Raw genomic sequence first — 23,857 nt, forward strand, 5'->3', positions numbered from 1 at the left:
ACTTCTTAGCCGACCATGCCTCCTTTTTGCATGTTTTCCTCATGAAGAGGCCCTTGGATGGCAGTGCCAGATTAAAGGGGTTTTTCTTTAATATATAAAATGCCATGTTTATGGCCTTCCTTCGCTCCTAAAGGTGTTTGTTCCTCGAGGTGGATTTGTGACCGGCTACTTGTGTTCCCTCTAAGTAGGGTGCCTGTGCGCCTGTGCAGAGAGTGATTTCTCAACACGAAGAAGAATGTAAAGGGACTCATCTATAAGAAAATGATGCAGCACGTTGCCGCAAGCCATTTAACTGCGTCGTGCTGCATCATTTTCAAATCACAGCGATGCGTCATATTAATAATAATACGATGCATCCCTGTGTTTTCCCCTGCACTGGCGCACAGTTGGCTGCCATGCTCCAGTGGAGGCACCCTTGCGTCATTTTGCAAAGGTGCCGGCACTAAGGGGATAATTGTTGTTGTGCACAAAAACAACCATTAATGGCATTCTCCTCTTTCTATGCACACTGCAGAATGCAGCATGCATAGAAGGAGGAATGAATGAGGAGAAATAAAAGTATTTCTCCTCATTGCGCCATTCCTACACCTCCCCTGGGGAGGCATAGAATTCTGACTCATGCCCAGTTGTGCAAAATGTTGTAAATCTCGGAATGCATAAAGTTCCACGGATGTTGCGTGGCGACACCCACAGCAACACCCATGGAACGCCACTTTCAAGTAGAGTAATGTGGAAAAGCGGCCCATATTTGCACAGCAATGAAAAGTCATGCAGGGTGACTTTACGTGGCCTTCTAAATATAGGCGTGCCCATTGCGTCCCCAGTGCATCAAAAAAAAAGTGCCGCACTGGCGGTGCAATGGGCTTGTAAATAAGCCCCTAAGTGCGCTCATTGCAAACCTTTTTCTAGTGGCATTAAAAGTTTACCAGGAGAAGAGATAGTTAACAACTTCTTGGGAAGCAGTACAAAGCAAAGCAACTAGTAACTAAAAGTAGCAGCAACATTGTTCAGCATACAGAAATGAAAGCAAACGAATTTTTTTGTCACTTTTCACTCTTTCAGTCAGGGTCTGGCTTTCAGAATTTTAAGATGCGATTGTGTATCTCTAATATTATTCTGCAGAACTAAATACTTCCCAGTCTCGCGACCAGCCATTCCATTCCCTTGTGCACCTCAGTTTAATTCAGCACCTCAAAAGAACTCCTGACACAGGATGTTGTAAAAAAGGTGTTTGTTTTTGGAGCCATGTTAGGGACTTCTTAATATTCACCTGCTTTTAGCTCAGCTGTGCAGCAGCCTTTGCTCCTGCAGTCTCTCTTCACCTCTCCATGCACAGTGGGGATTTATATGGCTGTGTACCCTGTAAAAAAAGAATAATATGATGGATTTTCGGACAGCACTATCTTTGGCTTCTGCGAAGGAATTCTTGCCAAGAACTGTTTTTCTCCCCATTTATTTTTCCACAAAACAGTAAAAAGTGAGAGGACAAGCAGGACTAACGTAATGAGTATGTCAGAAGTCAGCACAATAGAAGTAGTGAGCAACAAAGAGAGTGACAGAATTATTAAGAGAAAATTGATAGAGTGGAAAGGAGCAAGTGAGACCGTAACGGATAAAGTGGGTGACAGAATGCTAGTAGTAATGATTTAAGAAGAAAGGAAGAATGATAGGGTGAATATTGAAGCTAGAGAGTGAGTGTGGGGAGGTATGGTAAGGTCGGAGAATAGGAGAAAGAATGCATGCTGGGAGACATGGGTAAGTGATAGACAGGTAATGCCTTTTCTTTCTGTTTGAGATTAATTTGCCCTGTGTCTGCCACTGCCTCGTGCCTGCTCTGTCTGAAAGTTTGCACTGCTACTGCTCATGGTATGGATTACTTGTGTTATGTGTTTAAAGGGCCATCTGATGTGATGAAAAACAGTTCACTATGTCCAGTCCTGCATCGCTAACAATCACCAATAACTAGGTGTTTTAGAATGTTGCTTTGTTTAGTGACTTTGAAATATAAGGTTGCATCATTCACTGGATGGTCCTTTAAATAACCCCAACCGTCTTATGGACAATTTGAAGAATGGGTAAAATCCCCCAAAATCTGTTGGAGTCAAAGCTGTGGAAGACACAAATGTATAGTGAAGGCATTCTTTTTCTTATAGTTAGCGAATATACATTAATGAAGCAGGGCTTTATTTATCTCTGCTTCATAGACCTCTCTAGCGCCTTCGATCTAGTGAACCATGCAACCTTATGGAAACCCTGCTCAATATGGGTGCCCCCATGGATATTGTCACTGATCTATCTTAGATGTATTCATCAATGACCTATCTTATTAGATTTGGGCTGGGGGAGAGTGCACCACTAGTCAGTCAGTCAAAGTACTTTATTTCGATAAATAAATATCATAAAAAGACATAGGAACAATACAATGCACATTCATAAAAAAAAAACACATTATTTCATACGACAATTCGATCATTAAAAATATTAAAATATTAAAAAGAGGTCAGTCAAATAAAACCATCTATTTACATCCATCTAAAAATTACATTTACATGCATGAATCCCCCAGGAAACAAGATCCAAATGACAGTGTTAATAAGACCATTATGGGATGATATTTATCTAATTATTGGGTGACTTGTTTTTCTTAATTCTAATAGCCCCCACCAGGAAACTAGCTACATGATACATAATCCTGGGGGTTTGTAAAAGCTGTAAGAAAAGGATAGCAGGCTTGACTTGGATAAACCCAGCCTCCCTTAAAATAGGAAGCAAGTATTTCTTTCTTGGGGCAGTGTACAAGTCACAAAACATCAAGAAATGTGTGGTGTCCTGAATCGAAAAATTATCACATTTACACGGACTGGCGTTCTCTGGGATACACCAGGATGGGAAGTGTCCAAGTATTAGGTGAATCAGATTGAACCTGAAACGAGTTAAAAGGAACCGGTGAAAAGGAAGATTTACTATAGTTAAATATGGTTCGGTACCTATGTGGGTACTCAAAATGATGCTACCCCGAACCATGGGTTTCTCCAGTTCAACTCTTTCTCTTTCTGAGCTTAATAACTCGCCCATCATCCTCTGTATAGTGAAGGCATTCTTTTTCTTATAGTTAGCGAATATACATTAATGAAGCAGGGCTTTATTTATCTCTGCTTCATAGACCTCTCTAGCGCCTTCGATCTAGTGAACCATGCAACCTTATGGAAACCCTGCTCAATATGGGTGCCCCCATGGATATTGTCACTGATCTATCTTAGATGTATTCATCAATGACCTATCTTGTTAGATTTGGGCTGGGGGAGAGTGCACCACTAGATTTAGTGTTAAAAGAGGGATAAGGCAAGGGTGCGTCTTAGCTCCCACCCTTTTCTCCCTTTATGAGAATGGGATTGACAAGGAGCTCCAAGAGCTACATGCCGATGCACCAAGAATTAGACCTTGACCCACCCCTGTGCTCCTTTATGCAGGTGTTAATGTCTGGAACCGCAGAAGGTCTTCAAAAACTGATCAATGGTGTTGTCGTATTTATGGAGCACAAAGTTCTTGAATTAAATTTCTTCAAGACCTTTACTATGGTGTGTGAAAGAGGTAGATCCAAAAATAAAACATTTTTCGTTACGGAGCATAAACTAATAGAAGTAAGGAATTTTGCTTATTTGGACGTACTTTTTTCAAGCTCTGGCTCCTGGAATCCCTATTTAGAATTAGCAAAATCCAAATTTTTGCTAGCTGCACCAAAGGGTTTGTTTTGAATTCACAAGTAAAGTTGGCAACTAACCTATTCGTGAAATACTGCTACTCTATTGGAGTAAATGCATTCCAAAAGCCACTTACGGAGCAATTCTCTGAGGGGTAAGGGCGCACAATATTTTTCAAACCCAGGAAAATTCCTTTTTGGCTAGGCTCCTTGCTGTACCGCATACCATACCTACCATAATCACTCATAGATAGTTAAGTGTAAACTTTGTAGAGGATATAATTGACTTGAGTGCGATAATTGGCTGGACCAATATCTGGAATAAACCAGGCACAAAATTCTCAAGAGAAGTAATTAATGATTGCCTTGCTCTTGAGCATTGTATTAAAATTCCCTGGCTGGGTCATGTTAATAGGCTTATCAAGGAAATCGATGCAGATCTTCAGATTAAGTATCCAGCAACTATATTACAGTTTGCTAAGAAAGAATTAAAAGCCTCTTTACTCATAAGCATGCAGCCAAGAGAGAATTTAAAGAAAGGAAGAAAGTCTCAGTAACTAAATATTTGTAATGGCTATTACAATCAGGGCTTCAGGGCTATTTTGTGGCAGTAACAGATGTTCAGAAAAGATTCTACCTTACCAGGCTTCACTTAGGTATTGCACAGCATCTTGTAGCCATTCCAAAAAAGAGATGCATTGGCTAATAGACTCCCCAGATACCCGTGTGATGGAGTGTTGATACAGTCTTCAGTGAATTTTATATTATTTTGCGGATTACATAGCGTAATTGAAATTTTTTCCTAGCCTTGGTGTTAGAAAGGCTAGATTTTATTAAAGACACAGAGGCGAGTATTATGCCTACTTTTCTTGCTTTCATTTCAACTGCAGCCAAGAAAAAAAGACTACATTACCCAGAAAACCCTGGGACCAAAACTACACCAATACATCACAATAGAATGAGCAATCAAACGTCGAGTACTGTAATAATTATCTTGACTGAGAGCAACAAACCCTCTTTTCTTGCTGCTCACAGTCAAGATAAGTACTCTGCTCATTCCTTTATATATTAAAATTGTGTCAGTTTTATATTTTTTATTCATTATTATTCATGCTTTTATAATTTTGATATGTGCTTTCACTTGTGGTCCTCGGAGCATGGCTCGTTCCTTGATTAGGATGCTCCGCTCCCTGGAACGTTTGATATCATGGCCGGTTTCCCCTTCATTGCGGCAGTTCATCTAATTGAGCGCTTCCTTCTGTCAACGGGTCAGGCCTGGATTTGTGCTGCCGATCGCAGGGATATTCACCCCTAAAGTCGGCACCGGTTTCAGTTTCCATCATTGTGTGCCTTTTAGGTTTTCTCCTTCTCGCGCCTTAAGCTCCCGGCGGCTCCACGCCTGTCTTCCTCCTGCCTCAGCTCTTGCCCCGCCTATGACACGCCTCACCTGCAACACCCTTCCCCTTCTTGATTGAATCCTCGGTCAGGTTAGAAGGATAACCCTTTCAAACCCTCTTTTTTGTTCTACTTTATTTTTTCCTCTTTTCTCTTTGTTTTTTTTGGGCATTTGCAGGGCAATTATGCCTTAAAATGCCGAATCTCAGACAATGAAAGATATATTGAAATCCTGCATTAAGGATTCCGTGCAACAAGCAGTATCTGTATCTATGCTTGATGTGTCTAAATCTGTTGAAGCTCCCATCTATAAGATGTTGCACTGTTCTGCTGATGCTCCTTCTAAAAAAGAAAAGAAACGTGCAGCACCTGTCTATGTGTTGTCTATAGGCATTTTGCAATTTGGTCCTCCCACCTGAGAGGCTTCTTTTTCAGGGCTTCCTCTTCTCCTCTAAATATTGTACATTTTCAGGACACTGACAATGTTGACAATGATGTCATAAATGATGACGGGTCTAATTTGAATGTTTTTTCTGGCCTTACCAATGGGCCTCCGGAGAAGAGGTTCAAAGTTTCCCCTTCTAATGGTGATGTTTTTCTCCCAGTGTCCAATGATCTGCTTGATTATTTAGGAGAACCTATGTCCGACCTTACTTTAATCCAGCACCGCAATTCCCTTTGGAACACGTTTCTGATTATGTTTCCTTTTATTTGCACCATGCCCAGGATACATCTTCCAGAACTAAACTCAGATCTGAATGCCCTTGTCCTTCCCTTCCCAATAAAGTGGCAGATACACCTGCCATTGACCCTAATATGTTATTATTTTTTACCAAGTTTGGCAGGGACCTCAAGAATGGAGTTGATGGGGCCTGGTCTAATTGCCAGGACAGAATTTTAGGTATGTTTGTCCTTCTAACCAGCATTTTAGATTTAGCTGAGGAAGCAAATATGAAAGGCGAACAGGTGGACCATGATATCCTTTTGAACTGGGCTCAACAAGCTATTTGTATGTTGGGTAATACCAATGCCTATATTTCACAGAGAGACGGAAAAGATTTCTATTCAAAGTTAACTCTAAGCTCAGTAGCTTAGCATCGAAGGAGGAGGGGGCCTCAGGCCAAGGAGCTTCTTTATGGCGACTCCTTCATCAAGGAGTGGAGTAGGAGTAGGGGAGAGGATGTGGTCCGTCGGCTGCGCTGCTGCCTCTGGTGCAGGAAACCAGGGTTCGAGCCTCGAGGTCGCGTCCACATCCTGTGATTCTCGGCAAATCACTTAATCTCCCCGTGCCTGAATGTGTAATGTAAATACGGTGCTATGTAAAGCGCTCCAATACCTTCGGGTCGAGTTTGCGCTATATAAATATGCACAAAAAAAAAGGAGATAGGGAAGTATGGGTCAACCTTCGCTACCATTGATAAAGCCCAATTTTCCCAGAAGAAGAATTTTTCTTCTTGGGTTTTTGGCAGGGCTGGCAAAGGAAAGAGTCGCTTTCCCGGACTTATTCCTCCAGAGGTCAATCCCTCCACAGATGCTCCTACAATCAAGGCTCCCAAGATTATTATCAGGAATACAAGCCTAACTTCTACCTCAACGTTCCGGTAGATTCCAGACCAGGGGGTATCGGAGCAAAGAAGACCAATACTCAGGTAAGTCCTTTCATTTCTGCCATTCCTCCTGTAGGAGGCAGACTGGCTCTGTGTCTAATTGCTTGGTTGTCCCTCACTTCAGATCCTTGGGTAATTCAGACCATTCAGTGGTATCAGATAACTCTATACCAGATTCCATTTCAATTTCATCTGCCTTCCCCACTTTGTTTTTCACAGGAGCAATTCCTTCCGGTTCAAACATAGGTGCAGTCACTCATTTCAAAGAAGGCTATCAAACAAACTTCTTTTGATTCTTCAGGTTAATTCAACACCATTTTCCTGGTTCTCAAAAAGAACGAAAGTTTTCAACCAGTCATCTATTTAAAGGTTTTCAATAACTTTATAGTTTACCGTCACTTCAAGATGGAGTTTAATATCCATCCGAGGTACTTACTGCTTCAGAATGAGTGGCTAGTGCATCTGGATCTCCAGGAAGCTTATTCAATAGTTCTGTTTCATTTGTCTTACAGGAAGTACCTCCAGTTCCAGTGGGGCAATCGTTTTTCCATTTCAAAACTCTTCCCTTTGGTCTCTCTTCGGCCCCTTGGTGTTTTATCAAGATTCTCAAATCTGTGGTGGCCTTCCTCAGGGTCCAGGGAGTCAGGATTATCATGTATCTAGTTGATTCTTTGCTCATGGCACAAGACAAAACTTGTCTTCTTGTTCATTCACATCTGTGTGAGGATCTTCTCTCAAGACTCGGTTTCCTCATCCTTTTCCAAAAATCTTCTCGCATTCATTTTCAATGTCTGGAATTTCAAGGCTTCGCAATAGACAGCCCTATCGATTCTCCAGCTACCCCAGCTGAAGGTCGATCTAATCAAAAAAGAGATATGCCATGCCATTTCTCTGGCTCGTTTAGTGGTCCAGTTAGCGTCATCCATCCAAGTCATCTTTCCTGGCCCTCTCCATTATTAGGCCTTACAGAGATTGAAGATTTGGCATATTCGCAAAGGTCTGGCTCACTCAGATCCCGTATGCCTTGATTCAGAATCCAGAGAAGAACTTCTCTGGCGGTGGAGTCATTTAGATGCCTGGAACGGCAGAACAATTTTCTCTGCGGCCCCAGATCTTTTCTTAGAATCAGATGCCAGTCAGACAGGATGGGGTTCAACATGATGTCAATTATCAACTTGAGGTACCTGGTCTCTTCAGGAGTCCTCATTGCACATCACTTGTTTAAAGATGCTTGCAGGTTCCTTTGCCATCCAGTCCTTTATAAAAGACAGGGCAAGATGTACCATCCTTCTACGCATGGACAACCTCTCGGCGGTCAGGTATATCAATCGTCTTGGCGGCACACGTTCCAAACCCCTAGCAGTATTAGCCAAGAGTCTATGGGAATTCTGCCTTGAAAGGAACACCTCTGTTAGGGCGGAATATCTTCCGGGCAAACTGAATTTGGTAGCAGATTGGTACTCCAGAAAAATCCAAGACTCAAGCGATTGGCGTCCGCACCCTTGTGTGTTCAAAAGACACACAATTGATGGATGGAATGCAGAACAAATCAAAACATTCACCCCCAGTCAAGAGATCTGGGTTAAATCCATCATTCTTTTGCTCACAATGCCACCCCAGTTTAGACCTGGCGATATGCAAATCAGTCTTGACCCTGTGCCTCATGGGAACAGTCCAGCCCTAACTGGCAAGCCAGGTCCTCCCTGGACCGGACACAAGCATCCTAGGACCGGTTTTGAGGTTTCACCCCTCTTCAGCCAGGATAGCTTGATTCCAGTGGCACAGTGAGCCCAGGACCCACGTCTGGGCATACCTGGCGCACTTAGGGCGAGAAAGCAAAAGGCACACAATTGATGGTCAGAATGCAGAACAAATCAAAACATTCACCCCCAGTCAGGGTTCAAACTGGAATGGGATGGTAAGCAAAAAAATGAACAATTTAGGCCCAGATCTCTGTACTAGAGTGAATATGTTACATTGTTCTGCATTCTGTCCATCAATTGTTGTTTTTACCCTTGTGTGTTCAGTCATCTTACTTCAATCTTTGGCACTATGCCCATAGATCTCTTCGCTTCTTGCACAAATTCTCAGCTGCCCTCTTTTTTCAGTTTGCTTTTGGGCTAGCCACAGATGTGTTTCTCCAATCTTGGCCTCAGACTCTTCTCAACGTTATCTCTTCTTTTCTCGTCATTACACAAGTCCTAGCTCAAGCTCGCAGACATCGATCATCCCTAGTTCTGATCACCCCCTTTTGGCAAGCTCAGCCATGATACCCTTCTGTTCTGGAACTGGCTTCAGACCTTCCGGTTCGGATCTCATCCTTCTCCATCTGCTAAATCCTCAAAGCTTTCATCACAACCTCATTATAGAGTGCTCCCTTTCCCTCATAGCTGGGAAGATTTCAGGGCTTCCTGGAGAACCCCAGGAATTTCGAAGAAGGCTATCCATCTCATCCAGCAGTCTTGGTCCCCTGGCACAGCAAGACTTTACAAATCAGCTTGGTTTTGCCTGGTGTAGCTGGTGTATGGACAGGAATTCAGGTCCCTTTTAGGAGATGTAACCTTAGTGGTTAACTTCCCAGCTTCTTTAGCTTCCCAAGGCAAGATCTATTTTGCCATCAACACTTATAGGTTGCCAATTTCGGCAGAACACATCAGAGTGGATGGAAGATCTATTGGGGATCATCCTTTGGTATGTCATCTGTAAAAGGGAGTACGTTTTACTAATTCTACTTGTCCCAAATATAACATTATGTGGGATGTTAATTTTGTTTTGTACGTTTATTTCAAGGCTAGATAACATGGAGCTCTAGCTGAAGCATTTATTCTAAACTGACTATGCTATTGTGTTTGGTTTCTCTGATCGCTATTTGGACCTCAGCATTTATTTTCAGATTAAAAGGCGCACTACAACCAATCTAATGCCTGTTCATTACCCTTTTTAGGTCTCGTGCCTAGCGTTGCAGTGCGGAGCATTGCTCGCGCAGCGAGAGACCTCATGTAGGGGGTTCTGAAAGCTGACCACACGCTTGTGTGTGTGCTTTTGTTTTCGTCAGCTGCTATTGGATTCTGCGTGCGTCTTTGTAAAAAAGGCAGCACACCATTGGTGAAAGGCGTGTGCATGTCCCAGCTTCTTTCCCAGTGATGTCTGTTACGCGCAGCAGTGGCATCTGAGACCTAATACTAAACATGTGTTTCTAATTAGCGTGCGTTCGCTTTGCTGCCGCGCTCCCTTGCCCCCGCTCCTCTGTGATGCGCGCGCACCACTGGTTTCGATTCCGTGCTTGTTTACCTGACCTGTCAGCAGAGAGGCCATACCAAGCGCCGCCAGAAGAAAGCTGTCAGGCTTCTGTGCTCTTTACCCTGTATGTGCAGAGACAACCAGCATACACAAAGCTTAACCTCTGAAGCACCTTTATGACCCCCGCCCCCACTCCAACAGCAAACCAAAAGCCATCGTGTGCGGAAATTTACAATGTGAGAAACAGCTAGAGGAAAAGACTTGTCAAGAATCACACGGTTAAGAGGCCAGATTTGAATACTAACCTGTCACGTGTGAGTTTGATAACAGTCAGTTTCTTTGGTGGGTATTAAACTGGGTTATTAAGCTGTACCTTTTCTTTTGCCAAGTGCATGCCAGCCCCAAGGGCACGGCGTACGTGTACCCTTGTGCCAACACCCCTCTGCTGCCAGACCTGGGGCGCAGAGGGGGCATCGATCGGTGCCTTAAAACAAGGCAAACTGCCCATCGGAAATGCTGTTCTTGTTCTGAAATGAGCTCAGTGAAGAACTGAGGGGTGTGTGTGGGGTGTCAGGTGTCTCTGGTGTGAAGCAAGGGGGTGGGGTGCAGGGCGTGCAGTATATGAACACCGCCCGGGAGAGCTGTCAGACAGAAACCAGGTGAAGGCACAACCTCTTTCCTGAGGTTTGAAAAAAGCCGGACTAGGCGCCTCTGGCCAATGAGATGCTGCGTGACGTCACAGCATTTTGACCTTTCCTCGGCGCCACTGATATATATCGTGAAGGTACAGACTGCATGGGGTCCCTCAAACTTGAATCCATGGGGTGGGGTCTTGCGTGATGTCAGAGCTGTATTACTTGGCGCCACTGTTATATACTCATGACAGCACGAATTGCATGGGGGTTCCTTGAACATCGAATCCATAGGGTGTTGGCTCACCTTTCACACTGTACTCGTGCTCCTCCCGGGGGTGGGCCCCAGCCCCCTGTTGCGTGACGTCAGAGCTGTATGCCCTGTGCCACTGTTATATCCTCACAAGAGCACAGATTGCACGGGGTCCCTTGAACATCGAATCCAATGGGTGGGGGAGGAGTACTGCTCACTTTTCACACGGCCCTCGTGCTCCTCCCGGGGTGGGCACCAGCCCCCTGTTCCGTGACATCAGAGCTGTATGCCCTGTGTTCGTCCCCACTGTTATATACTCGTAATGGCACAAATTTCAGGGTGGGGAGCATAAACAATTAATCCATGGGTGGGGGCTCACTTTTCATGCCGTCCTCGTGCTCCTCCCCATGGTGGGCTCCGCCCCTTGCTTGCTGGGTCGATTTTGGGGTGATCGGCAGCCGTCGACACCCCAGCTCTGCTCCTGGACTCACGGCCACCTTCACGTCCTCACCACTGGCCCTCCGATGCGCACCCGCACTCCCAGAGGATGGAGCCTGTGCCGCCTGGAGCAGAGCCAGGGAGGCTTCATCCTCCCCCGGGCCGGGAGCCCCGGAGCTCCGGGTGCCGGTCCTGGCACTCCCCGGTGTCCCCTCTGCGTGCCCCTGTGCACCTGGCATCTTCCACAGCGCCTTGAAGAACCTGCCCGGGCTTCGCAATTTGAAAACTCGCGGGTTGACACCCTCGAGGAACCCTAAGAGGGGGAGGTGGCAGGACAGCAGCACCAATCATTCACCCGCCCCGGCACCACCTACTTCCATCTGCCGCTGCCCGAGCAGCACAAACCCAGCCCTGATACGAGGCCAAAAGTGAAAGTGTCTTTTCCAACAGTGGCTTCAGGTTCAAGAAAGCAGATAAAAAAGTCCCATAGAGGGGAGCAGGCTTTGAACTCCAATCCACTCAGACATGGGGTGCAGCTTACTGCAACATGAAACCAGGAAATCTACCATTTATGCTTGAAGGTTTCGTTGTTGTAACAGTTGTACGTGGTGAGTGTGTGTATATGTGGCAGTGGTGGTGTGTGGGGGCAATGCAGGATACATCCCAACGGTTTAGAAGAGGAATCTGGCGATTTACAAAAAATAAGCGGGAGAGTATTTTTCTCTCATTGTCTTTTGTTGAGTCTTGAATCAGGTCTATTGTCACACAAGCAGGGCACAAGTCTTAAACAAGCATTTGCAGTGCAATAGGTCTCGTATTTACGCAAGTTTGAGCTATTGACATTGCATATACCAATGCCTTTTATATTTGTTTTCGTTTTAAAAGCATAAATAAAAGGTATTGTCATTTACAATGCCAATAGCTTTAACTTGTGTAACTGCGAGACTTATTGCATTGCAAATGCTTGTTACACATTGCAACCAAAGTTATGTGTTGGAAATTGCCTTCTGCATTCCAATTGCAAATTTCTTTCCAAAACCAAACAAATCTGTCTCCTTGCCTACCCTGGCTCGCTGGGTTAGGTGGTTATGTCCCTAGCTGGTATCAGTACTGATGCCTTTGGTGCCCATTCAGCCAGAGGAACTATGGCTTCTAGGGCTTTTTGGGCCATTGCAGGATTGCATGACATTCTCAAATATGCAGATTAGTCAAACGTTAATATGTTTAGGACTTTTTATTGTAAATCAATTGCTTATCCATCTGAATCGGTAATTGCTATGCTTTTGAACAGGCATAATATGATTTTCCTAGCCTTGATGTTAGAAAATCTAGATTTAATTAAAAACAAAGAGGCAAGAATTATCCCACCAGTTTTTCTAACCCTCCTTGTTTTTTCCTCCTGCAGTCTCAATGACTTCTACCAGTACTGCAACCGCAACCTAACCATGTGGGAGATACACTTCCTTCGGATTCTATTTGCTGGAGACACTATCACAGGCCTTCTGTTTGGATCTTCGTTCCTATGCTGTCATGGGGTCGATAGGGGCATTGTCGACATCTTTAAGTTAGCATGAGCCCGATAGCCATGATGCTGCTTTTGCGGACAATACTACATGTCTTTATTTTTGCAAGACTTTGTTTATGCCTTTCGCGTGAGAACTCTCTGATGTGCTCGTTCTCTGCCCGTTCCTGGAGTTTAGTCTGAACATTGTGAGCAAGGTTGATAAACTCTGGCCCTTGTTATTCTGTTCTGGTCAGGCCCTAGCACCTAAACAAAACATACCAATGCAGTTGTTTTTGCTGGAAACTCGTACTTTGATATTATGGGGATGCAGGTTTAGGAAACACACACTTGGAGAGGGACCTTTCCAGGGAGAAGAGTAACACGCACCTGTGATGTAGAAATCTGATCTATGGCCTGAGGTATGGGGTCTGCTGACAAAGCCCAGAGGTCTTATATTATATATTAATACTTCTTCGTACCAAGGGGTGGGATCATAAACACTGTAGTCCTTTCTCCATAGTCTTGGTATAATGACGTCTCCCTTCATGATCTATGGCCTTAATGTGGATGCTTGTGTGGCACGTATACTGCATTTTAGAGCACGTTAGTTAAAATAAATATTTTAAACTATCTTTGTGTCATCTTATTGTGGACAAGTACGAGAGTGTGAGCGAAAAGGTGTGTCTTGTTACCGTGATTCCTGAGAGATCCGGGAGTGTTGTGTTCTGGGGTGTCTAATCATTGGTTCCTCCATTTGTGAGTAGGAGAGCGAGTGAGACACTATAGCTAGTCGGTCCTGGGCTTGTGGGCACTAAGGTGGTAGGCTTAGCCCCTATATACCGAGGTCCCATAATCCTGCGCATAGTTCTGTGTATGTGCAGAATCCCTGCAACAATGCTTCTTTTGGATTTTCTCAAGGATTTGGTGTTCGTAATATTGTCTTTTGCTTTCATCCTGTTATGGCTTTCTAGAACTCATGTAGATGGACTTTTAGCAAGAAAATAGGGTTTGTTGCTCTCGATCAAGCAAATTATTACAGTACCCAACATTTGATTGTTCATTTTATTGTGATGTATTGGTGTAGTTTTGGTCCCAGGGTTTTCTGAGTTAGCAGTTTTTCTTATTGGCTGCTGTTGAAATTAAAGCAAAAAAGTAAGCATATTATGAGCCTTCTGTCTTGTAATAAAATTAGAAAACATTGTTTATGGCCGACCTTACTATCAAACAATTTTTTAATGCATCAGGAAGCCTATACGTTTTTATGTAGCCTTACGACCGACTATATTTGCCTTGCTGTTTCCCTTTTTATTAGGGGTGCTATAACAGAAAGGAAAACCCTTTCTTTGTATGACCAACTGGTGTATGAATATGATTAGTCGTGTCAGTATATATTTGGGTCTTATTTCTTATCTTATATATTTCAGACAGTGCTGTGTCTTTTATAGTGCAAATATTCTGTTTTTTTAACATATCTTTTTAATTTTAGCTTTTATCTATGAAATTAGATATCTTGTTAAACTTATTTAACTATGTATACTTTTATGATTATCATAACATGAAATCAAATAAATATGATTTTGAACTTTGAGAGCTCAAAATAGGCCAGGTGTACCAAAAAAGTGGTTGTAAAAGGTCTGATGTACAAAATACTGGTAAAGAAATACTGGTTGCAAATTGAGATCAGTGTGCAATTTTGTACTAATAGGTCAGGTTGTAAAATTCAGCATTTTAGTGGTTCGTTATTTGACCTACCTCAAGAATGTGTCATGAGTTAGGTCTCAAACTGGGAATCACTACAATTGGAGGATATCACGAGGTTAGTGGCCTACTAGGGTGAGCAGCCCACCATGTTTGTGATTCTCTATTAATAAAGTAACCATATTTTTAAAATATCCGTTTGTATGTTTTCTTTAAAGGAACAGGGCTGCATTTAAAAAAGTTTTTTTTTTTTTTTTAAAGTTTTCTGAGAATTGCTGGGATTCCCTGGATCACGGCCTACTCCCAACAATATTTTGGGAGGTAATGAGTCCGACAGAACCCAGTCCCTATTGTGAATATTTGTCATTTTTCAATGTTTAGTGACTAGGTTTCAGTCATGTTATACCCATTCAGTGTTTGGAAGGGATGTCTACAACATGCACTTTCAAAATACCAATTTGGTATGAGGTTGCAGTCCCATGTTAGGAGTTCATAAATGGTTATTGACTCATAAAATGTTCTTCATACATAAGAGTAATCATTTTTGTGGTTGCAATTTCGGAGTCAGAGCTTTAAAAATAGTTAGTATATCTAACCACATGTTTCATGACGGTTTCAGAGGATGTTCCCATGAAAAGCAGGTTGTGATGAGTTTTGACCTGATGATTGCAAACAGACATATAGCTTCTGCTGACAGCTTCCGTGGTAGGTTTTTTGGAGTCCCAGGCAAGAAGACATTTTGTCATTTGGGCAGTCTCTTTTATTTTGCATCAATGCCCTGTTTGAGGCCACTTGTTGCAATTTGACACCCTCTAGTGGCCCTTAGTGGTAACGTCAATGGTCTTTAAACAGTTGGTCATTGTCCTATATGTAAATTGGCCCTGGCTACAGAGGGCATTTTTCCTTAGGATGCAGCCTTTCATCATTTTATGATAGGCTGTTGATTACTGAAAAGAGCACGGAAAAGTCTGAAGAGACATTTGACCAAGACTTTTTGCCACTGGTGTTCCTGTCTCCGGCAGCCAGGCTACCTTTTTTAGACTAAGCAGAGAAAACACTGTGGGGCTTGACGCTAGTTAAATTTAGAACACCTCTCACAGACCTCAGAAATGTAGAATTGCCAAAAGAGATTTCTCAAAAAAAAAATCCAGTGTTTGCTATTGAAAATCTGAACACTTGACCTACATTCCGGCAGAACATGAGGAAAATGTCTTCAGCACAGTTAGTGTGACCTGAATAACAATTGCATCCTTTACTTGTAATAATGTTGAGCTTTTTTGAAAATGTAATTGTGTTTAGTGAAGTGATGGCTTTAGAAAAGATGTATTACTACCCAAATCAAGCACATCTTACTTATGGTAGGCCTTTGTGTTCAAGAGCAATCACTCCCCAGCACACGTCTATTAAAGATAAGGTTTCCCAGTTTAGCTAACAAACACAGTTGACAATGTATAACAAATTAAGACACAAATATGATCCTCTCTTTCTTCTTTAGTATTTATTCACGTAGGCCTTCACAACAGCTTCCAACAGCCAACACGTGTTTCGTCGCGCAAGGGGATATTGTCCCGCGACTTCCTCAAGGCTGTATAAGTATAAACATACAAAAAAGGCCATTGTATTCAATCCAAGCACAACTAGTTTGGATAGTCATAATAGAAAGTATGTATGCACAGTTGCCAGTACACTGTATAACCATGCACAAGGTGGAAATTCCTTACGTAGACAATGCCTCAAAACATCACAAGGTTAAAAGTGAAAACCAAAAGAAAACACAAGTAGTATTTCATAGAAATACGAGCTATAACCCAATGAGGATGGAGAGGAAGAAAGGGTAGTACTGTGAAAAAAAAACCAAAGTGCAACATTTAAGCCCGCTAATGACATATCACACACATCGTGCAAGACCAAGGCGTAACGGAGTGTAAAATTAGGTCAAATTTCCGTTTATGAAAAACATAACATGACGTGTACACCAGTCTCTCCAAAGTGTCTACTGTGAATGGGATAACGTAGAAGAGCTAGTAAAACACCCCCCAATACCGTGTATACATTCCATATAAATACCTAATTCTTCCGTGTAAAATCCTCTGTAAATCAAAAGGGGAAAGGGGGGAAATATTCAGGCTCAAAATAGTAGCCCTCCCTCTAGATCAACATATAAATCCCCCATCGTATATCTAACCGATACCTACTTAATCTGTGGTGATGCTTCCGGACCACAATGGGTTTCTGTATAGGCGGTGTCAATCACAAAAGCTCCTATTATGTTCTCAAGACTTCTCAGTCTGGCCGGTATTCAAAGCGCTGACTTTCACTGAGGAACATTCTAAGCCCTAGCTACCCCACACTAGAGACTAAGGAGAATTGGATGAACAAATACACTAGGGGTTTCTTTGGTTGTGGACATTGCACAGCGTGTAAATGGGCCTAGGTCAAAAAAACTGAATTCCAAGGACCAGGTGGTAGAACAGATGAGATAAGGACAAACATCAACTGTCTTACGAAATTTGTTGTCAACGCCATTGAATGTAGGTGTAGAAAAAGATACATTGGTAGCACTATTAGAACACTACGTGAGAGAATTGGGGAACATATACGGGCAGTCAAACAGGGTGATATGAGATACCCTTTGGCTGCCTATATGTCAATATGTCCTGCACAGACCACTAACAAGCGTTTTGAATTCTATGGAATAGACCACATACCTAGACACCCTAGGGGTGGCATCAGAGAATTGGTACTACGCAGAAAGGGATTTTCGATAAAGAAATGCATGAATGATAGCTATACTGGTATCTCTGGTCATTACACAAAGTAGATTACCATCTGACCAAAGATTTGACATTTCAGATTAGATATAATGTCACATTTTCATCTAACATATTTATGTCTCTATAAACTGTATGTGTAACAACCTTCTTTTAGCATTTTGTAAGTTGCTTTGATTATGAGATTTATATTTGACTTTATTATGATTTCACCACTGTACTGACCTCAATGGATGGAGAGATTGAAGGTAATCACTACTATAATGAATAGACCCATTCGGACCAACACATTTGATGAAATCTGCACTTTTAAACTTTCACTGGTTTTAATATTTCAATAACATTTCAACCACAAGAGTGAAGGAGACGCTTTGGTCTCAGTCATTGACATCATCGGGTGTTTCTCTTCCGGCTTAACGGCAGCCAGAAGGTAGTGTGTTTTATGTTGCCGTACTCGGTTTACATGGTTGGCGGCGTCGGGTGAAGTTTGTGGAGGCAAAATACTAAGGTAAGGGACAACGAGTGAACTTTAGAAGTGTATATGGTGGTATGTAGCGAACAAGGGTTTCCTTAGAACACGGAGGGTACGGCTAGCGGAAGCGTTCAGATGATGGCTGTAACATAAAGATACACTTGATCAACTTTACGTGTGGGGGTACGGGGAGACGAATGGTAAATAAATTATGACATAGTGATTAGTAATCAGCTTTACCTTACGGCACTGATTCCCAGATACCATTGGCATGTTCTCCAAAGAGATATGATGGTACATTGTTAGATATGGAAGGATAGATATACTATGGTAACTAATAGATTTGGGTAACATAATCGTGAGCACACATGTTATGACTGAATGAGAAGTGAGTTGCTTTCGTTAACGGAATTTGTCCCAAGACACATATGGCCGGGTCTCTAACTAGATATGATGGGACATTGTTACGTATGAGATGACAGACATAGTGTGTCAATTAATAGGAGTAGGTAATTTTAATCATGGACACGCAATTTTTCACAGCGCTGGTGAATACCGGCCAGACTGAGAAGTCTTGAGAACATAATAGGAGCTTTTGTGATGGACGCCGCCTATACAGAAACCCATTGTGGTCCGGAAGTATCACCACAGATTAAGTAGGTATTGGTTAGATTTACGATGGGGGATTTATATGTTGATCTAGAGGGAGGGCTACTATTTTGAGCCTGAATATTTCCCCCTTTTCCCCTTTTGATTTACAGAGGATTTTACACGGAAGAATTAGGTATTTATATGGAATGTATACACGGTATTGGGGGGGGTTTTACTAGCTCTTCTATGTTACTCTATTCACAGTAGACACTTTGGAGAGACTGGTGTACACGTCATGTTATGTTTTTCATAAATGGAAATTTGACCTGGTTTTACACTCCGTTACGCCTTGGTCTTGCACAATGTGTGTGATATGTCATTAGAGGGCTTAAAAGTTGCACTTTGGTTTTCTTTTCACAGGACTACTCTTTCTTCCTCTCCATCCTCTTTGGGTTATAGCCCGTATTTCTATGAAATACTACTTGTGTTTTCTTTTGGTTTTCACTTTTAACCTTGTGATGTTTTGAGGCATTTTCTACGTAAGGAATGTCCACCTTGTGCATGGTTATACCGTGTACTGGCAACTGTGCATACATACTTTCTATTATGACTATCCAAACTAGTTGTGCTTGGATTGAATACAGTGGCCTTTTTTTGTATGTTTATACTTATACAGCCTTGAGGAAGTCGCGGGACTATATCCCCTAGCGCGACGAAACACCCGTTGGCTGTTGGAAGCTGTTGTGAAGGCCTACGTGAATAAATACTAAAGAAGAAAGAGGGGATCATATTTGTGTCTTAATTTGTTATACATTGTCAACTGTGTTTGTTAGCTAAACTGGGAAACCTTATCTTTAATAGACGTGTGCTGGGGAGTGATTTCTATTTCCTGTTAGCTGAGGCTTTCTTCTGTGGAGGTTGGTGGTTCTCCACACCTTACAGCACCGTCATAGGAACTTGAGATAGTGAGATTTGTTGTGTGATTCTTCTTAGTGGCGACATAACACCTATACATAATACCACTGTTCTGAGGTCTAAGTCTTTGTATTCAATGTTACTTAAAGTGTGCATTTTCCATAAACCACCTGTAAGTCCCCAATTCCTGTTTTTGTCCAGCCAGGTGTTTGATTATCCACAAAGTTGGACTGTCCACCTGACTCCATGGTCCTAAATCCAAAGCTTTTCCTTTCAGGCAATAGTGTCATTGCCAGATGTAGTTTAGTGCAATCAGTTGCGTCCAGATGGACAAAATGACAACTGCCAGAATACATTTGATTTTCACATTTAAATCAACATGGACCTCGATTCACCAATGGCTGTGTGTAGCTGAAGGTTCATCGCTCCCTTTGACCTCAGTAACATCACTGGAATAGTAATCGCATGACGTTTGACTGCAATCATCCCTGGAAGTGACGTCACATGACCTTTGACCTCATGCTATCGCACAAATTGATATAATTGTTAAAAACTGCCTAATAAGCGTACAAGTAATAATTACTGAGGTACATGGGAGTTATTTTGCATGCCACCTACATTTTAACAAGGGTATTACGACAATATCCCTGGGTTTCAAGCTTCATCTGCGCTGGGACAGCCATCATACGCCTAACACAGCCATACAGAGTTACAGCCTAAAACACTTGGGTACAGCAACTGTATACCCAGCCTTTCATTGATCTCCTGTCCTTGCCAGTATTTATTTGCAATTAATGGAATTCATATTGTAAATATCATATGAAAATTTTAATCAATATTCTGCTATACTAGCACATCATCTTTCGAAACCAAACTATTGAATAAAACAGGTTATTTAAGAAACCATACAGTTACGCTGTTTATCATTTTAGAAAACACCAAATGTAAAAGAGTGCTGCTCCAGGCTCAGTGTGCACTGCAGGTGCCCCCGCTGCACCGAATATCCAGTGCAACCTCCCATCCAGCCTCAAGGACTCATGTTCAGCCTCCAGAGTCTGCCACACCCTTCCTAGGCACACTCCAGTCTCCAGTGGCTGGTGCAATCTCCCTGGCACAACCCAAGCCTCCCGCTTGGTCTGCAGTGTCTGTACTGCAGATTAATGTTCTTAATGAGGCCTATTGGATCTCTAACCTTACAATGTTTGTAAATAGGATTAATTTGCCCATGTAATGTCCATAATGCCATTACCTTTGTAATTCCTTGTTTTCTAATATGATGTTGAAGTCACACAAGAATTCAAATGATTACACAATGGACAATGAGTGAAGTGACAGTTACCATTCAATTTAATTTGTGCATGCCATTATTTCACCCAAGGGGAGAGAGAAAGGGCACTATTGGGCTTACGACTGCCCTTTGTCACGTGACGCAACACCAAAAAGGTGTGACACCCTGAGTACAGACTAACTGCAGAAAGTCCCAGCGTCAGGGCAATTCCAAGAATTGGACGAGGTAGGCTTACACTTTGTTGTGTGTCACCTATACATGTACTGTTTTACAATGTTTTTTAATCACTGTCTCACATTTGTTATCACCTTTTAAGCTAAGGTTTTTAAGATAAGAGAGGATGTAATATTGTTCCCTAAGTGCTGCCAACTGTACAAATCTATCTCTTTATGCTATTTTCTCTTAAACCATTTTTAGGTTAAACAACCAAAATTCTTCAACTGAGAGGTAGGTCCTCTCAGCATTTTCTATAGGAGTCTGTGCTTACTTCACTGTGGTGTAGGGATGCATAAATATAGCCCTGATGAATGCCTTTGACTGCTTGGCTTAGTATAGGCAGAAACATGTTGGCATAAAAACTATTTTCCAATCAGTGATGCATATAGGTCATTACATCGTTATATGCCTCCTGATTATACCCTTTGTTATTTTTAAACCACCTTATTAAAGGATACTTTTGTGGTTTATCCTAAGGCTTTTTTGACCCCAAAAACGGAATCTTAGTATTGTATCCAGAAAAAAAGAAAAATCTAGGACCTCCCTTGGGCCTGCCTCCTTGTGAATGAGTCCGCCCTGGTAGTACCATCTTACTATAGTGGGACGAGAAGGCAAATGATGAAGCATATCACATTACGTGAGTAAGCCTACCTCGTCCAATTCTTGGAATCACCCTGATGATGGTACTTTCTGCATTTAGTAGGTAGCTAATAGACATTAGGGAGTTTCTTTCGGCTCATGACCAACTTGGCTAAGAGCAAAAAACCCATGGTGGCACGCCTTTTTGCTTTTGTGGTATTTGTGAATGCCATTCAGGCATTCAGAAGCAAACAGGCCACATGGTGATATATTTTTAAGGAACAAATCATGACACAAATAGACTACTAGAAGCATAGTTCAACTCTGCTGCGCACAATAAATGTAACATTATTTACACTTCTTGGTGTTGCTGCTTTGTTATACTGGTAATATAAAAGGTATACTTGGAAAATACGTGTACACCCAGTGCGTCTTTTGGTAAATTACATATACTTAATATCACCCCATCAACTGGCATTACTTTTATTCCTTCCAAAAGGTGAAGACTGGTTTGACGTACTTGCATTCAACCTTTGACCATGAGGTCCAACAAAGATCGCTGCAGTGCATGCATTATGCCACTGATCTACCAGACCTGCGATATAAGTATGTAGAGTCTGCATTTCCCAACAGAAATATTCTAATACTAATGGACAGTTCCAGCACTTCTCAAAGAATATGTTATGACTGATTGATTCAATCTGAAATCCATTTGTAGCACTTAAAATGATTAACAATTTTCAGATATTCCTAGCCTCTAAATGCTACTTGTTAGGCTTTTAAACATTAGAGCAGAAGACATTTACATTTTTAAACAGCACTGGTTGTGTTCCTAATTGGTGTGTCTTCCATGAAACCTGAAATATCAACACACACAAACTGTACCAGGCTGCCCCTCCTTCAGCACTCATTCTACATTACCCTGAGAGACCCAGGCACCCATAGCTCGACTTGTCGTACCGTCCTTGTCATGAGCCAGTACAACTGACTAACCACAGATGCAGGGATTTTGTGAATTTCAAATAAGGTTGTGGATTTACTGCATTGTTTTAGCAATCTAGTTTAAGACACTGCTTTGGATTTCCACCTCTTTAAAAATCCTTCATGGAAGAGAGAAGTCAACTGTGAATGCTGCCAATAGATCTAAAAGTACATGGACTGTGACACACCTCTCCTCTCAGACCCCCAGCACCAACAGCATTATCAGTTCCATGCTAGGGCATGGAAGAAAGTCTGCTGCGTTTGATAGAGGAGGCCGCGCTATGCTACACAATCTTATTTGGAGAACAATGTGCCCTCTACCACTCTAAAATTTGGGCAGAAAAGGGAAGGAGAGAATTTGGATCGTATTTGTAGCAGCCTATGTTACAAAGGGTTGGATTCTTCTATTTCATTTATTTATTTTCTGATCCCTTTTATTCATTGCCTCTTCTTTCCTTGGTGTCCTTCCACTTTCTTAATGGCACCCTCACTTCTTTCTCTCTTTTATTTTTAATGTTGATCCTTCTAGTCTCAGCCTGTTCTATGAGGCCCTTCTGAGAGTAGTCCGTTAGCATAGTCAAGTCAGTTTCCCATTCAGACTAACTCTTGAGGGCATGGTTCAAAGATGAGGTCTTAAATGCCTCCTACAGGATGCAAAGACAGCAACAACCAAGGTGGCCCTCACAGTGTGCAGGGCGGCACAAGCAGCAGCATTGTAAACTTAACTCGTATTCTGAACAGATACTGCACAGATAGCTTAATTGCAGGCTTCATCCACACAAAACAGGTAGAACATGGGCTGGAAGACAAGATTTTATCAGAAGCACTACAAGCTTCACTAACATAAGCAGTAGAGGAAAAGCACAAAAGTAGCTATGCAAGCTTCCTTCACACATAAAAACATGGGCAGAGGCAGTGCAAGCTTTCCTCACACATGCACAAAAAAGGCACAGTATAGACAGCAACTATGAGAATCACTTTCAGGCAAAGCAGCTGCACCATGGACATTAGCTGGGCAGGCATCTCTCACAAAACATGGTGCATCACAGTGAACAGTGAGCCGTGCTTCCTTCACACAGATACAGGAAGAAGTAGCATTAGAAACCTCCCTCACAAACTAGGTGGAGGATGGTGCGAGCTGTGTGTAAAGCTCCTTCAGGCATCAGCTCTTAAAACAGGTAGAGCACAGAGAGCCACCAGGAATGAAACTCACCTCCACAAAACATCCAGCATGGACAAAAGCTGGGGAACCTCATGCACACAAAACAACAATATATGCTGCAGCAGAGCATGCCCACCTCACAAAATAGATGCAGGAAGCAATAAGCACTTCAAGCCTCTGTCATAAAATATGTACAAAGCAAAACCAAAGGGGATGATGGATGGAGTGTTGAACATTGTAAGCACTCACCCCCAGTCAACTGATCTGGGTTTAATCCATCATCATTCTTTAGCTCACTCCGCCACCCCAGTTCAGACATGGCCATATGCAAATCAGTCTGACCCTGTGCCTCATGGGAACAGTCCAGCCCGAACTGAAAAGCCATGTCTTCCCTGGACTGGAAACAAGCGTCCTG

Source organism: Triturus cristatus, chromosome 9 (genome assembly GCF_964204655.1).
Source record: "Triturus cristatus chromosome 9, aTriCri1.1, whole genome shotgun sequence".
Lineage (NCBI taxonomy): Eukaryota > Metazoa > Chordata > Amphibia > Caudata > Salamandridae > Triturus > Triturus cristatus.